Below are 15,720 nucleotides of genomic sequence, written 5' to 3'. Positions count from 1 at the left end.
TTGGATTGTGTATTTAAATTAAAAATATTAAAATACCAAAAGGCCCTGGGTGAGGTGGCTCATGCCTGTAATCCCAGCACTTTGGGAAGGGGAGGTGGAGGATCGCTTGAGGCCCAGAGTTGGAGACCAGCCTGGGCAAGATATCAAGACCCTGTCTCTACCCTGTGTATGTATATATAAGTCCTAGATTCATCTTAAGTTCTCCAACAATCGCTTAAAGTAAAATGTGCCCACCCTGAGGGTCAGACCTACCTGCTGACTTGCAATCTGTGTTCGTGAGACATTCTCAACAGCATTTGCTTTCCCTAGCCAAGTGGTTTTTGTGTTTTCCTCACACCTGAATGTCTTCAGTGTAAAACTTGTCAGAAATCATTTTCTTTGCTAAAAGATTTCAAAATACTCTTACTTCAATAAGTGCATTAAAAATGAATTTCTCAGCCGGGCGTGGTGGTTCACGTCTGTAATCCCAGCACTTTGGGAGGCCAAGCCGGGCAGATCACCTGAGGTTGGGAGTTCGACACCAGACTGACCAACATGAAGAAACCCCATCTATTAAAAAAAAAAAAAAATTAGCCAGGTATGGTGGCACATGCCTGTAGTCTCAGCTACTCGGGAGGCTGAGGCAAGAGAATCGCTTGAACCTGGGAGGCAGAGGTTGCAGTGAGCCGAAATCGCACCATTGCACTCCAGCCTCCATCTCAAAAAAGAAAAAATAAATAAATTTCTCAGTTGCATCCCTGGAATCCATGGAAAATCCAGGAGAGACAATCAAGTGCTACAGAAGCAAGCACTAATCAGGGGAGGACCAAGCATGGCTTCCTCACTAGGAGTCAGGGCAAAGTTATCTGCTTTGGTCTCCAGTGCAGACGGGAACTTGGTTCACCTGCGACGGGAGGACCCGGCCCAGAGGAGGTGGACTTCCTTTTCAAGGTGCCTTCAGATAGGAAATCTCCTAGGATTTCTTTCTTTCTCTTTGATCTACTTCCAACTCTTTTCTCCAAGACCTTTTTCAGATCCCTCCTGCCCAGGACCTAAGGGGGCAGCGCCCTTCCCTACAGGTCCCTTCCTGCCTGGGTGTCTTCCAAGCCCAAGCTCACCCAGAACGTTACTGCCCACCAGAGACAGCGAGAGGACCGAGGAGGGTGGCGGATGCGGTGGGAACCACAGAGTCACAACGCACCTGTGCTTCCCGGGCTCTTCGCAAATTGAAGCTTCCCCCTGAAGCTTCTCTTCAAGTCACAGGGAAAGGAAGAGTGGCTGCCAACCTAGCGGGAGAAGCCCCTAGGGAGGACCTGGCCTTACCCTGGGCCCTGAAGACAGGCCTGGCCAAGGCTGATTTTGACCGGGAGGCCCAAAGAAAAGGCTCAAGGGTAGCCCAAACTCCAACCCCGAGATTAAGGCTTTCAAACGTCTGATCTTTTCCAGGTTGGTCAGTAGAGTCTATCCCGTCTTTATCAGGAGACTCCTTTGCCCAAATTCAAAGACCTGGGATTCTTGCTGCTTGCAGCAAAGAAAGCCAATCACTGAGATGATTATTCCCAATGAATGGGTTTTAATAGGGTGCTGCAGCGGGGGAGATGAGAACTCAGTCTCAAATCCATCTCCCTGACCAACCAAAACTAGAGGTTTAGATCGCAGGGAAGAAATGTAACAATGCATAAGAAAACAGGAACTAGGGAGGGCAAGGAAGCAATCATAGTGAATAAGGGGTCCAGCATCTCACTGTCTGGATGACTTTCAGTTCATTGATAGCTTGAGAGGCCTGAAGGAACTCAAATAAAACAAATGTTAAGTTTCAAGCTTTAAGATCAGAAGCTTACTATGTTTACCAAAAAATCTACATTTTCTTGGTTTCAGACCAAGAAAGAGAAAGATTGTACAGATCTCAGTCTGCAGTTAACCAAATAGAAAACCAACTAATTTTCTGAACAACAGGATGTATGGGGTCAAAGAACGACCACCCTACAGAACTGTTTTTTGGCCTGAGCATAGGGAATGATAAAGCTGCATCAACTAAATGGGATTGAGCTGCAGGTGTGGGCTGGATGTGGTGGCTCACACCTGTAATCCCAGCACTTTGGGAGGCTGTGGGTGGATCACTTGAGATCAGGAGTTTGAGACCAGCCTGACCAACATGGTGAAACCCTGTCTCTAATAAAAATGCAAAAATTAGCCAGATGTCATGGTGGGCACCTGTAATCCCAGCTACTAGGGAGGTTGAAGCAGAACTATTGCTTGAACCTGGGAAATGGAGGTTGTAATGAGCCAAAATTGTGCCACTGCACTCCAGCCTGGGCAACAGACCGAGATACCTTCTCAAACAAAAACAAAAGGCTGCAGGTTTAAAAAAAAAAAAAAAAAAAAAAAAATCTGGATTTTGGTTCAGAGCCCCTGGACCTTCCTCGAGAGTTTCCTCTTTCCTTGAAAAAGGAAGCCTGTCTCAGTCTCTGCATCTCTCTGAGTCCTTCTGGAGACTGAGGATAGTGAAGTCTCAGTGCTTGGCCCCCCTCTAATTCTAGAGACCTCCCCTCCCATGGGTCAACCTGGTCCAATGCACAGGCCCCAGCTCTGGCGACCATCTCACCCCACTTTGCTCTCAGCAAAGGCCGTTTCTAGGTCAGTTGCTTGGTGCAGCCAGGACAGTTGCTTGGTGCAGCCAGGACAGCCAGGACAGTTGCTTGGTGCAGCCAGGACAGCCAGGACAGTTGCTTGGTGCAGCCAGGACAGGGCAACTCGCTCCTCGATTTTTGGCTCTGGAAGGCCGCGAGCGCTGTGGTCCTGCGGAACGCTGTCTCCCTCTTGTGGAGAAAGTGTGGAGGGCAGCGAGGGCTGCACCTGCACCTGCTGAGGCAAGCGGCAGTTCCGGGATCTCAAGGCAAAAGACGTTTGCCATCTGAGAGGCTGAACTCAGTTATTATTTTTAATTTTTCAATAAAAACTGAATGGAAATTTGTTTTCTTACTTGTAGAAATCTCCTCACAAGAACTCCCGCCTTATATTCCAGGGAAAATAGGGTATTCCACGAAGACATAGGGTGAACTGCGGTTCTGATCTGCAGGCTTCCATGCCCTGCGCAGGAGCACCAGGGCACAGTCAAAGTCCTTCCCCTACACAAAGCAAGGGTGTTATGTCTACAACCAAACGAGGACCCTAACAGTCCCCAAAATGCAGTTTTTATTCCAAAGAAAACCACTAGTTCTGAGTACAACTTCTACCTAGCTCTATTAGCTGAGTACACGTTTCCCCAGCACAGAAATCCTACAAATTCCCGTGAATACTGTGGTGAAAAGCAGGAGCTACCCAGGCGCTAAAGTGCTAAGATCACACCTGTAATCTTATCACTTTAGGAGGCTGGGCGGATCACTTGTTTTGGAGACCAGCCTGAGAATATGTTGAAACCTCTACGAAAAAAAGAAAAAAATAAAGAGAAAGAAAGAAAAGGAGGCTGGGCGTAGTGGCTTACGTCTGTAATCCCAGCATTTTGGGAGGCCGAAGCCGGCGGATCACGAACTCAGGAGATCGAGATCATCTGGCTAACGTGGTGAAACCCATCTCTACTAAATATACAAAAAAAAAAAATCGCTGGGTGTGGTGGCACGCGCCTGTAGTCCCAGCTACTCGGAGGCTGAGGCAGAAGAATCGCTTGTACTTGGCAGTTGGCGGTTGCAGTGAGCCGAGCGAGATAGCGCCACCGCACTCCAGCCTGGGCGAAAGACGAGACTCCATCTCAAAAAAAGAGAAAAAGAAGAGAGAGACGGGAAGGGGAGGCGCGAGGGGACGGGGAGGTGAGGGGAGCGGAGGGAGGGAGAAAAACACAAAAAGCACAAATTAGTCTAGCCGGGTGTGGTGGCGGGTGATTGTCCTACTCAGGAGGCCTGAGATAGGAAGATTGCCTGAGCCGAGATCGCCCCCACTGCTCCAGCAGTGGCCATCTAAGAGCTAACTTCTGGGGATGGCGGGAAAACAGTAAAAAGTCGTTAAGAATTGTTAAAGGCCCTCAGTGGCTCACGCCTATAATCCCAGCATTTTGGGAGGCCGAGGCGGCCGTGGATCACGAGGTCACGCAATCGAGACCATCCTGGTCAACATGGTGAAACCCCGTCTCTACTAAAAATACAAAAAATTAGCTGGGCATGGTGGAGCACGCCTGTAGTCCCAGCTACTCGAGAGGCTGAGGCAGGAGAATTGTTTGAACCCAGGAGGCGAAGATTGCGGTGAGCCGAGATCGCGCCATTGTACTCCAGCCTGGGTAACAAGAGCGAAACTCCGTCTCAAAAAAAAAAAAAAATCGTAAAAAGTCCGAGGAGGACCATAGAAACAACCCCATGTTAGACACGCGCGCTCCGACTAACAAGATAGCAAGCACTTACCCTTGAAAACAAGCGAGTAACATTTGCTCGTAAACAACAGCAAAAGACATCAATTTCAGCGCCCAAAAACAAGTGATTAGAGAGGATAACCTTGAAAAAACGCCAAGTAATGAAAATTCGCCTATTATTTACATTACAAAAGTTCAGGGGAAAGCGCGAACGCAGTCCCCCACTACCACAAATTATGCAGTCGAGTTTCCCACATTTGGGGAAATCGCAGGGGTCAGCACATCCGGAGTGCAATGGATAAGCCTCGCCCTGGGAAAACCACCTTCGTGATCATGGTATCTCCCCTGCCAGGTAAGTATGAGTTCCTCTGCCTCCGCCCCGACACAGCCTCATACGCCTCACCCTTTACACGCACGGTCACTCGCCGCGGGCACCGCACCCCCGGCCCTCCTAGCCCTGACACACAGCTGGGACTCTCGGGTCCGACCGGCCGTACTGGACTCGCTCCCACAAAACAGAAAAGCCTTCCTGACGAAGCAGCAGGTGGCCAAGCAGCAGCCCCTGCGCCGCCTCATCTACATAGAAGTCGCCCTCTCCGTGATGTCACCGACGGTGCCTTCCCAGTCCCGTCTGCTCTTCCGGGTCACACTCAGCCGACCGACCCGCTGCCGGAGCCGGCGGGGAAGTGACGTCGGCCTCTCCCTCCTTACCATGCAGCCGATGTCCTTTGGGGCGGTGCGCCGAGACCCCGAATCTGGTCTCCACCAAAGAGGCGGGTACTTGACATGTGTCCTGCGGAGGACCCTTCTGGCGGCCAGCTGGAGGCTCGCGCGCCCATCTTCAGATAATGTCTTTTAATTCGCAGACTAGAACGTTTAGGATTACAAAGAAAACCGGTACCTTTCAAACCTGGTTATCTCTGGTGTTGAAAGGCGTTCAGTGTCAGAGAGAAACCGTATCTATGAAACTGAAGAGGCTGCTCAGATGACTGCAAACAAACCACCAGACTGGTTTTACCACTATAAGTGTTACAAAGACAGTTGTCTAATTTCATGAATCTCGAAGGGTTTTTTTTTTTCAAGTACAACATCCTACAAAAATACGTGGCCCCCGCAGAGATGACTGGACCCTCTCAGGCATGGACTTTGTCGTCTCTTCACGGCCGTCTCCAAACCTCAGTGCTTCGTGTTAGTATTTTATATTCTTCAAAGACACGAAATAATCCCAATTTGACAAAAAATCTGCAATATGTCTTATTTGAGGCCCTTAACAAATGGCTGGATCATCTTCCTTGTATGTAACCCAGAAAACACTGTGAAGTAGAGCAAAATTAGAACCCAAGTCAAAGACCGTTTGAACATTTACAAGTAGATTCTATTCTGTTGCTCAAATCACAACACATGAAATGGAGCGTTCTCCTCGGGAAACCATAACGTCTGTGACATGGTGTTCAGTTAGGTCACTGGAAAACATGGCAAAATATCGAAAATGAGGGATTAGGTGAGAGTGTAGCAACTAAATACTAAATGCTTGATCCTGACAGGGAGACAGGCAGTATTGGAGAAATGCTTTCTATAGTGTAAACCACAAATAAAATTCTAAGCCCTTCAGCTATCTGAATGCACCCTTCTTCTCAGCCAAGGTCATTCCAAAGTTAACCTGAAAAACTAGTCCAGGCCGTGATGGGAAGTAGGGGTCAGATATGCCTCATTATACCCTCCTCCCTGTGGAATTCAGACACAAGTGACCAGCACATCTGACCCGGTGCAACTGGTATTAAAACAGAGATCTTAAGACTTTTTGTACTAATGAGACACCAAATGATTCTAGTATAGCATTACATTACAGATAGCAGGCCCTGAAAGAAAGAAAAAATATTTTACCCTAAAATATATTTTTTGTCCTATTTTAAAATGTCCCTACAAAGCTGTCTCTTGTGGGGAAAATCTACAGGGTATAGGAAATCCCTTTCCAGGTCTTTTCCCTAATTCAGGCACCTTTTTAAGTCTGATAAGAAACATTTACAATCTATTCTCTATGAAGCCTGCTACTGGAAGCGTCATCTGCATAATAACCTTGGTCTCCACAACCCCTTAAAGCAGAGACTCCCTTCTATGGATTCCAGGTCTTCAGATAAACTCTTTCAACCAATTGCCAATCAAAGTGTCAGAAAATAATGGCTGGTAATTATTTAATTATGCATATATATCAGTAGAATTTTGGGGGGTGGGCACAGTGGCTCATGCCTGTAATCCCAGCACTACTTGGGAGGCTGACAGATTGCCTGAGTCCAGGAGTTTGAGACCATCTGGGAAACATGGTGAAACTCCATCTCTACAAAGAAAAAAAAAAAAAAATAGCCTGGCATGGTGGTGTGCACCTGTGGTCCCAGCTACTCAGGAGGCTGAGGTAGGAGGATTACTTGAGCCTGGGAGGTGGAGGTTGCAGTGAGCCAAGCTTGCAACACTGCACTCCAGCCCGGGTGACAGAGGAATGGGCCTTCACCAGATACTGAACTTCCTAGCAATTTAATCTTGGACTGCCCATCTTCCATAACTGTGAACAATAAATGTTTATTGTTTGTAAGTTACTCACTCCGTGGTATTTTGTTATAGCAGCACAACTGGATTAAGACATCAACCTGACCTTAAGAAATCATCTCAAATCAGTCTTGGCTCTGATGGGAACCAAGAGACACACTCAGATGTGTGATTTAAAGAGAGTTTTATGAAAGGAATATTTATAGATATATGGACAGGATCAAAATCACCCAACAAAGGACTGAGAGGCACTCAGAATCTGGGATCGGCAGAGCAGCCGTATTGCCTCTAGGACTGGATTGTTATATTAGTCTGTTCAGGTTGCCATAACAAAATACCATAGACCAAGTGGCTTAAACTATAGAAATTTATTTCTCACACTTCTGGAGGTTGGGAAGTCCAAGATAACGGTACTAGCAAAGCGATTTCATTCCAAGTTCTCTTCCTATGACCTGTAAGTGGCTGTAGTTTCACTGTGTGCTCATGTGGCCATTTCTTTGTGTACCACAGGGAAGGAAGAGGAGCAAACTTTCTAGTGTCTCTTGTTATAATGGCATTCATCTCAGCAGGAGGGCCCCACGCTCATAACCTCATTTAATCCTAATTACCTCTCAAAGGCCCCAGCTGCGTAAACCATCACATTGGGAGTTAGGGCTTCAACATATACGTGTGGGAGTTGGTATGCACAATTCGGTCAATGGACGTGAAAATTGAAATGGGAATGGAGAACTGTAGTTGCCAGAGAGACCTATTGTCTTGGGGAGGATCACTGGACAGGACATGGTCTGGAGGAATCAGTGAGTACAACTAACAAAGATTCTTTCTGTGAAAATAAGTAATTTAAAATGTAAGATGTTGGAACTCCAACTCCCAGGAGGCAGAGGTTGCAGTGAGCCAAGATCATGCCACTGCACTCCAGCCTTTGCAACAGAGTGAGACTCCATCTCAAAAAAACAAACAAACAAAATCCTGCGACCAATTAATTTGTTGTAACTCTTAAAGCAGGCTTGTTTGGAAAATGGTGTGATCCTATTAAATTTCTTTTTTTTTTTTATTTCTATGTAAGCAAGAACTTGACTTTTGACTTTGTAGCACTGACCCCATTTCTCTGGAATCTGTGGGCTATTCCTAGATTTTTGCTTAAATAAATTAAAAAAATTTTTTTTACCATTAGTTCCCACAAGCAGAATGCATAAACTGTTTCACACTGAATTCTGAACCTTTCAATTATTTCAGGTTGACATCTCCTTGACCAAACTCTCATCAGGCTCTTCTGAATCCTCTTGCCACCTGGCTTCAACTCTTGAGTGTCTATGTTCCTCTCTGCATTGTTTAATTTCAGCAAGAATCCTTCTCAATTTAGCCAGAATTATCCATCTCCAATATCTGATCACTCATAACATCTAATAGGGTTTCTCATCCTTCAGCATTCCCTAGGTGATGTCTGATCATTCGGCATTCAGCAAGAATCCTATTATGTTGGCTTGGCCTCGTGGGAAACCCAAAATACACCACCCCAAAATATACTTCTTTGGTATATATTGAGATGCCTATTTAGAGAGGCTGCAGATGTTACTGAGGGGTCTCACCCTAAAAAGGGGCCCTTTCCTGTTTGGTATTGCAAAACCAATGTTTGAAAGCAAGAGTGAGTGTCACACAGCACAGGCTCTATTCAGTGGCATTGGAGAAGTAGGAGCATAGCTTGCAAATCACCTTCTCAGCTACTGAGAACCAGGAAGTTACAAATACAGAGGATCTTTAATAAAGGGGTTGAGCAGGGGGAAAATATTCATGCTTTTCTTAGGAAGAGTTGGAAATTTTCCTAGAATCAAGGAGCTACCTCTTTTCTGTCCTATCTTGGTCTCTTCTGTTCATTGTCATAGTGATTGTCAACTGTCGGCACTGATGGGCGTGCTACTTAGCTTGGAAATTGGATTATAATAAAGCTAGATATTTTTCAGAGGTTGGGTAAGCTGCCATCACGGATTTCACCAGCTTCAGAAGCTTCTGACCACAGACATCCTGCTTCCTAAAAATAAGCAGAGTTAAAGGTGAGTAGGAGTTCAGCCATGTCACATGTCACATAGGCACTGCCCTGGGCAACATCAGGGTAGGGTCCAGCTGAATCAGGTAGGCAGTGCAGTAGGTAACACAGCCACAGAAATATTTATGAGAAGCTGTCCGTTTGTCAGGGAGATTAGGATGTGTAGAGGAAGTAAACATTAAATGCAAATAGGCTTTCTCTGAGACTTTCTTATCTGCCTCATCCAGATCTAGAAAAGACTAACTTACAGGGCCTGGGTAACAAGGGCAAAACTCCATCTCAAGATTTAAAAAAAAAAAAAGGTTAACTCACAGGAAGAAGAAACTAAAGACCTCATACTTTTAAAGTTCTGACAGAGAAACTTTTTTTTTTTGAGACGAGTTTCACTTTGTTGCCCAGACTAGAGTGCAGTGGCACAATCTCAGCTCACTGCAACCTCCACCTCCAGGGGTTCAAGTGATTCTCATGCCTCAGCCGCCCGAGTAGCTGGGACTACAGGCGCCCACCACCATGCCCGGGCTAATTGTTGTGTTTTTAGTAGAGATGAGATTTTGCCATGTTGGCCAGGCTGATCTTGAACTCCTGATCTCAAGTGATCTGCCCGCTTCAGCCTCCCAAAGTGCTCGGATTACAGGCGTGAGCCACCACACCCGGCGTATGCTTTCACTTCTAAGAGAATAAGATCTTTCTTTCTTCTTTTTTTGGGGGGACAGAGTCTCACTCTGTTGCCCAGGCTGGAGTGTAATGGCACGATCTCAGCTCACTGAAACCTCTGCCTCCCGGGTTCAAGCGATTCTCTCTGCCTCAGCCTTGCAAGTAGCTGGGATTATATGCTCATGCCACCATGCCTGACTACATTTTTGTATTTTTAGTAGAGACAGGGTTTCACTATGTTGGCCAGGCTCGAACTCCTGACCTCATGATCAGCCCGCCTCGGCCTCCCAAAGTGCTGGGATTACAGGTGTGAGCCACCATGCCCGGCCTCTTGGTATAATTTGCTCCAAGATTATTTTGACTACATTCCCAGCAGTGGCATTTGGAAGGGAGAAGGCTTTCACCCAGCCAAGAGGTGGTCCACCATTACCAGCAAATACATTAGTCTCCCTATTTCAGCATTTCTGTAAAATGTACTTGAATGCTTTGAAATGGTCTCAACCTGGGAGGCCTTCCCCCTCTAGCCTGCTTTCTGATTACCCTTTGATTTATTTTATGGCAAGTCACACAGTCTCTGTATACTTGCTTAGCAAGAGTATAAATAACTGTGCACCCATAAGTTCTTAGTATTCCTCACACACAGCGTGAGGGCCCCAGTGACTCTCCCTGTGCAGTATGGACATTAGCTGTCTCATTATGGGTTTATGAATCATTTTTCTCCCATCAGGGAGCATCTACCTCCCAGCCTCAGTTTAATGGCCCCTATCTTGCCCAGCCCTTCCTCCTCCTCTTTGGAAAATTAGGGTCTTAACCACCTTAGGGATATCTGGGATGAGGCTAAACAGGTAACTTCTTCCTCCAGGGAGGCTTGGTTAGCAGCTCCATTCGCAGGCCTGTGTCTTTTCTGATGACCGTTTACATGAACTGTGGCCACCTCTGCTGGACGCAGGAGGCTTTTTAAAAGTTGTTTGACCAATTTCCCACATACCAGTTCTTTCGACCTGCTGTTTATTAGGCCCCACTTTGGCCAAATCTTTCCAATGCTGTGTACTACTCCATAGGCATATTCGAAATTAGCATATATAGTAGTGCCTTCTTGGCTTTCCAGGAGTTTTAGGGCCTAGTTAAAAGCACATAATATACAAGTTTGGGCTAACAGGTTATTGGCTAATCTACCTTTTTCACATAAGGATTGTTTGTTTCCATCAGTGACAGCATAGCCATTGTGTCTTATCACTTATTACTCGGGATGACCCATCCACAAACTGCCTTATCCCATCATGTAGTGGAGTTACTCTAAGGTCTGGTCTAACTTTAGTTTGATATTCTATGATATCTAAACAGTTATGGTTTGATGCCTTCTTGTTCTCCTCTCCTTTCTTTTTTTTTTCCTCCCTCCCCCTTGTAAGGGTTGTTAGGTTCTTGCTGAGTTTAAAAGGAAGAAACTGAGACCAGCACAAGAAGATCCAATGTGAAGGATTTATTCAGCTCCTGAGCGAGGTTCTGCGGTCCAACGGGGGGTGGGGGGCGAAGTCACACGGACTCCTCTCAGACGTGGGGTTTTATAGGGAGTGGAGGCATTCGATTGGTTGTGGGAGAACAGGGTGTGGGTAAGGCAGGACTGCTGTTGGGTAGAGTTACAAGACTTAGTTTGCATACAAGACTGGATTGCTATTGGCTAGAGTTACAAGACTTCGTTTGCATTTTTGTGGGGTTTTTTTAAGGGAGGGCTAGGCTGTGCGAGGGGATGGATGTGTCCGAGCTCCGGGGCGGGGCGGGGGGGTGTCCGAGCTCCTGGCGAGGTGACCGACCTTACACCCCTCTCCTCTCCTTTCCATGAGAAACTGACTGGATTTAAGTTAGGCACCTCCCTAGGGCCCACTGACCCCAGGAGGAACTTGGGGAGGCAAGGGACTGAGCAGCTGGCCTCCCAGGGTGCCTTTGGCTGAGCCCTGCTGGGTCTAGCCTTGGGCCAAGAGCTGCTTGTTTGAAGAGCTGCCAGCCTGTAGCACCTTCCCTGATGGCACTCTCATTAGCAAAGGCATCCCTGGCTCTGCTTTCCCTTCCTCTTTATTCACTTCCAAGGCACCATCCATCCCATGCATCAAGTTTTTTTCTTTTTTTTTCTTGCCCCTCCTTTGGAATCCACTAGAGAACAAACCATTCAACAAGTTTTTACAGTTTCTTAGTAATATTAGTCCAGCTTTTTGTTATTGTTGTTTTGTTTTGATGGAATCTCACTCTGTAGCCCTGGCTGGAGTGCAGTGGTGCCATCTCGGCTCACTGCAACCTCCACCTCCCGGGTCCCAGTTCAAGCAATTCTCCTGCCTCGCCTCCTGAGTAGCTGGAATTACAGGCACACGCCACCATGCCCAGCTAATTTTTGTATTTTTTGGTAGAGACGGGGTTTCACCATGTTGGCCAGTCTGGTCTTGAACCCCTGACCTCAGGTGATCCACCCACCTCGGCCTCCCAAAGTGCTAGGATTACAGGCATGAGCCACCATGCCCAGCCTTTTTTTTTTTTTTTTTTGAGACAGAATTCCGCTCTTGTCCACACTAGAATGCAATGACATGATCTTGGTTCACCGCAAACTCCGCCTCCTGGGTTCAAGTGATTCTCCTGCTACCGCCTCCTGAGTAGCTGGGATTACAGGCATGTGCCACCAGGCCGGGCTAATTTTTGTATTTTTAGTAGAGATGGGGTTTCTACATGTCAGGCTGATCTTGAACTCCCGACTGATCTCAAACTGCTTCAGCCTCCCAAGTAGCTGGGATTACAGGTGATCCATCTGCCTTGGCCTCCCAAAGTGCTGGGATTACAGGTGTAAGCCACCATGCCTGGCCCACACTTCACTATTGAAATAAACTTTTGTGTGTACAGAAGAAAAACTTTTTAAATGGACAGTTAATAGTGTCAGAGATAGTGAAAATATGAAACCAGAACTGCTTACAAGAAAGGAGCACTTGGCTGGGCACGGTGGCTCAAGCCTGTAATCCCAGCACTTTGAGAGGCTGAGGCGGGCAGATCACCTGAGGTCAGGAGTTTGAGACCAGTCTGGGCAATGTGGTGAAACCCAGTGTCTACCAAAAATGCAAAAATTAGCTGGGCATGGTGGTGGGTGCCTGTAATCCCAGCTACTTGGGAGGCCGAGGTAGGAGAATTGCTTAAACCCAGGAGACAGAGGTTGCAGTGAACAGAGATTGTGCCACTGCACTCCAGCCTGGTTGACAGAGCAAGACTCTGAGAAAGAAAGAAAGGAAAGAAAGAGAGAAAGAGAGAAAAAAAAAGAGAAAGAAAAAGGAAAGAAAGAAAGAAAAAGAAAGAAAGAGAAAGAAAGAAAGAAAGAAAAAGAAAGAAAAGAAAGTCCAAGGTCCAAACATGATTAGCATGCATTTCAGAAAGAGGATAGAAAATATCAGTACAATAATTCAAAAACACTTTCCATACCAATATAGTGAAACTACCGTAAATTAAAGTATTGAATAATGATTTTGAACTTTCAAGAAGAGAACAGACATCCTGCCAGCCTTGATGTTTAATGCTTTTGAGGGGAGGGGGGTAGTGTTTTTGTTTTTTTTTTGACAGTGTCACCCTTTGTCACCCAGACTGGAGTGCAGTGACCTTTAAAGCGTTTTTATTTTTTTGAGATGGACTCTCACTCTGTCGCCCAGGCTGGAGTGTAATGGCACGATCTTGGCTCACTGCAACCACCACCTCCCGGGTTCAAGCGATTCTCCTACCTCAGACTCCCTAGTAGCTGGGATTACAGGCAAGCGCCACCACGCCCGGCTAATTTTTGTATTTTTAGTAGAGACGGGGTTTCTCCGTGTTGGCCAGGCTGGTCTCGAACTCCTGACCACGTGATCCGCCCGCCTCGGTCTCCCAAAGTGCTGAAATTACAAGAGTGAGCCACCGCGCCCGGCCTCTTTAATGCGTTTAACAGATATACACATAGTGCCAGATATCACAAAGATAACCAGGTTTGAAAGGAATTGGTTTCCTTTGTAATCCTAAACGTTCTACTCTGGTCTTTGAAGGCCATTATTTGAAGAAGGGTGCACGGGCTTCCAGCTGGCTGCCAAAGGCGATCTCCACGGGACACAGATTAAGTACCCGCTTCTTGGTGGGAGACAAGGGGTGGGGACAGGAGGCAAAGGAGGGAGAGGCCGACGTCACTTCCCCGCCGGCTCCGGCAGCGGGTCGGTCGGCTGAGTGTCACCCGGAAGAGCAGACGGGGACTGGGAAGGCGCCGTCGGTGACATCACGGAGAGGGCGACTTCTATGTAGATGAGGCGGCGCACGGGCTGCTGCTTGGCCACCTGCAACTTCCCGACGAAGGAGTTCCCCGCTGTGGGAGCGAGTCCAGGACCGCTGGTCGGACCTGAGAGTCCCAGCTGTGGGTCAGGGCTAGAAGGGCTGGGGGTGCGGTGCCCGCGGCGAGTGACCGTGCGTGTAAAGGGTGAGGCGTATGAGGCTGTGTCGGGGCGGAGGCAGAGAAATTCATACTTACCTGGCAGGGGAGATACCATGATCACGAAGGTGGTTTTCCCAGGGCGAGGCTTATCCATTGCACTCCGGATGTGCTGACCCCTGCGATTTCCCCAAATGTGGGAAACTCGACTGCATAATTTGTGGTAGTGGGGGACTGCGTTCGCGCTTTCCCCTGAACTTTGGTGTCAAAAGAGCAGAATTCATTTATCGTAACAACGTTTAGTGGATGTTAGTCTGAGTTTGCAGTTAGCTTATGTCTGTCTTGAAGATTTTGCTAGGCGGTGGTCCTGAAGCGACGAATCACAGCAATGCAAAAGAGAAGTCCACATGTTATTTTAAGTTTAGGGGTTTGAAGGTATTACGGTGAATCTACCACAAACACTAATGTTTGTGTTTTTTTTGTTTTTCCTGTAAAAATAAGTTTTTCTTTTTCGAGGAGCCAGTTATAGACATTTATTAACAGCCACCTTTAAACAATCCACTGGAGTGCATCGTGAGAACTTAACTCACTGAAACCTCCACCTCTTGCGTTCAAGCTATTCTGCCTCAGCCAGAAAATAACTCAGCCTTCCAAGTAACTGAGATTATAGGGGCAGGCCACCATGCCGGTTAATTTTTTGTATTTTTAGTAGAGACGAGGTTTCACCATGTTGGCCAGACTGGTCTTGAACTCCTGACCTCAAATGATCCACCCACCTTGGCCTCCCAAAATGTTGGGATTACCGCGCCTGGCTTGTTTACAGATTTTACAGACACATTTTATTTACAGGCTTTACAGACACATTAGTTCAATTGCGGTTAATGTGTATTACGCTTGGCCGAAGACAATTGTCTTTGTTTTCCAATGTGGCCCAAGAAAGCCAGAAGATAGACAACCCTGCTTTAAAGGATTTGATTCATGGCTCACTGGGTTATGCTTTTGATACTTAAAGTGTTTTCCTGAAGCACCTTAAAGCTTTCCTAATAATATTGGAACTTAAACCAGGCTGGATATGACAAAACCCAGCTGGAATCCAACTTCTAATCTTAGTGTTAGATCAAGAAGCAAAACACCCAGGGTGGGGGGAAGCTGAAGATCATGACTGAGCTATTAAAACGCCCAGTGGACTGACCTTCCCTTCCCCGTATACAAAAGAGTATAACAGCCGCTTCAATTCTATCTTCTAAGCGTCTCCTGTGTAGCCCAGTCTAACTCAGAGCTATCTAAATAAAGATGGCAATTCTGGGAAATGGGCATTCAACTTAGTAAAACTGACACATTACAATTAAAGTTCAAATAAAGACAATAGGAAAATCATACTTTTTCTCATTCAGTGAAAATAAGCCAACCATTTCCCCAATAGGATAAAGTATTTTACTCGTCTTTGAATGAGGTTCACTTCATTTTTACTCAGCTCACATTCCATACTTTGTTATTCTGTATATTTAATGAATGTGCTAGCTAGGATGATGGAAGAGGAGAAATCTCAAGAAAAATATTGGTAGAAAAAAATTGATTTGCAGTAGCTTTGTAGAAAAAAAAGAAAAAATATTGGTGAATATATACTCGTGTATGCATCCCAAAATGATGAAGAAATACTCATAACTATTACAGGCCTCATTTCTGCAACTGTCACGGGCCCTACCTGGTATTTGTAACCATCTTCACATGTGGATGCTCACAGCCATT

General features: G+C 46.4%; 2 non-coding genes across 2 annotated transcripts; one reads left to right on the top strand and one right to left on the bottom strand.

Annotated features, from left to right (window-relative positions):
* Nucleotides 1-4,514: 4,514 nt before the first annotated feature.
* LOC135272398 (U1 spliceosomal RNA) lies at nucleotides 4,515-4,678 on the bottom strand. Its single transcript, XR_010340550.1, has one exon. It is a non-coding gene; the product is annotated as a U1 spliceosomal RNA (small nuclear RNA).
* A 9,384-nt stretch (nucleotides 4,679-14,062) lies between these two features.
* On the top strand, nucleotides 14,063-14,226 carry LOC135272397 (U1 spliceosomal RNA). Its single transcript, XR_010340549.1, has one exon. It is a non-coding gene; the product is annotated as a U1 spliceosomal RNA (small nuclear RNA).
* The last annotated feature ends 1,494 nt before the right edge of the window (nucleotides 14,227-15,720 follow it).

Source organism: Aotus nancymaae, unplaced genomic scaffold (genome assembly GCF_030222135.1).
Source record: "Aotus nancymaae isolate 86718 unplaced genomic scaffold, 86718_ANA_hifiasm-v0.15.2.pri h1tg000108l, whole genome shotgun sequence".
Lineage (NCBI taxonomy): Eukaryota > Metazoa > Chordata > Mammalia > Primates > Aotidae > Aotus > Aotus nancymaae.
This window is presented reverse-complemented; position numbering and strand designations above follow the sequence as displayed.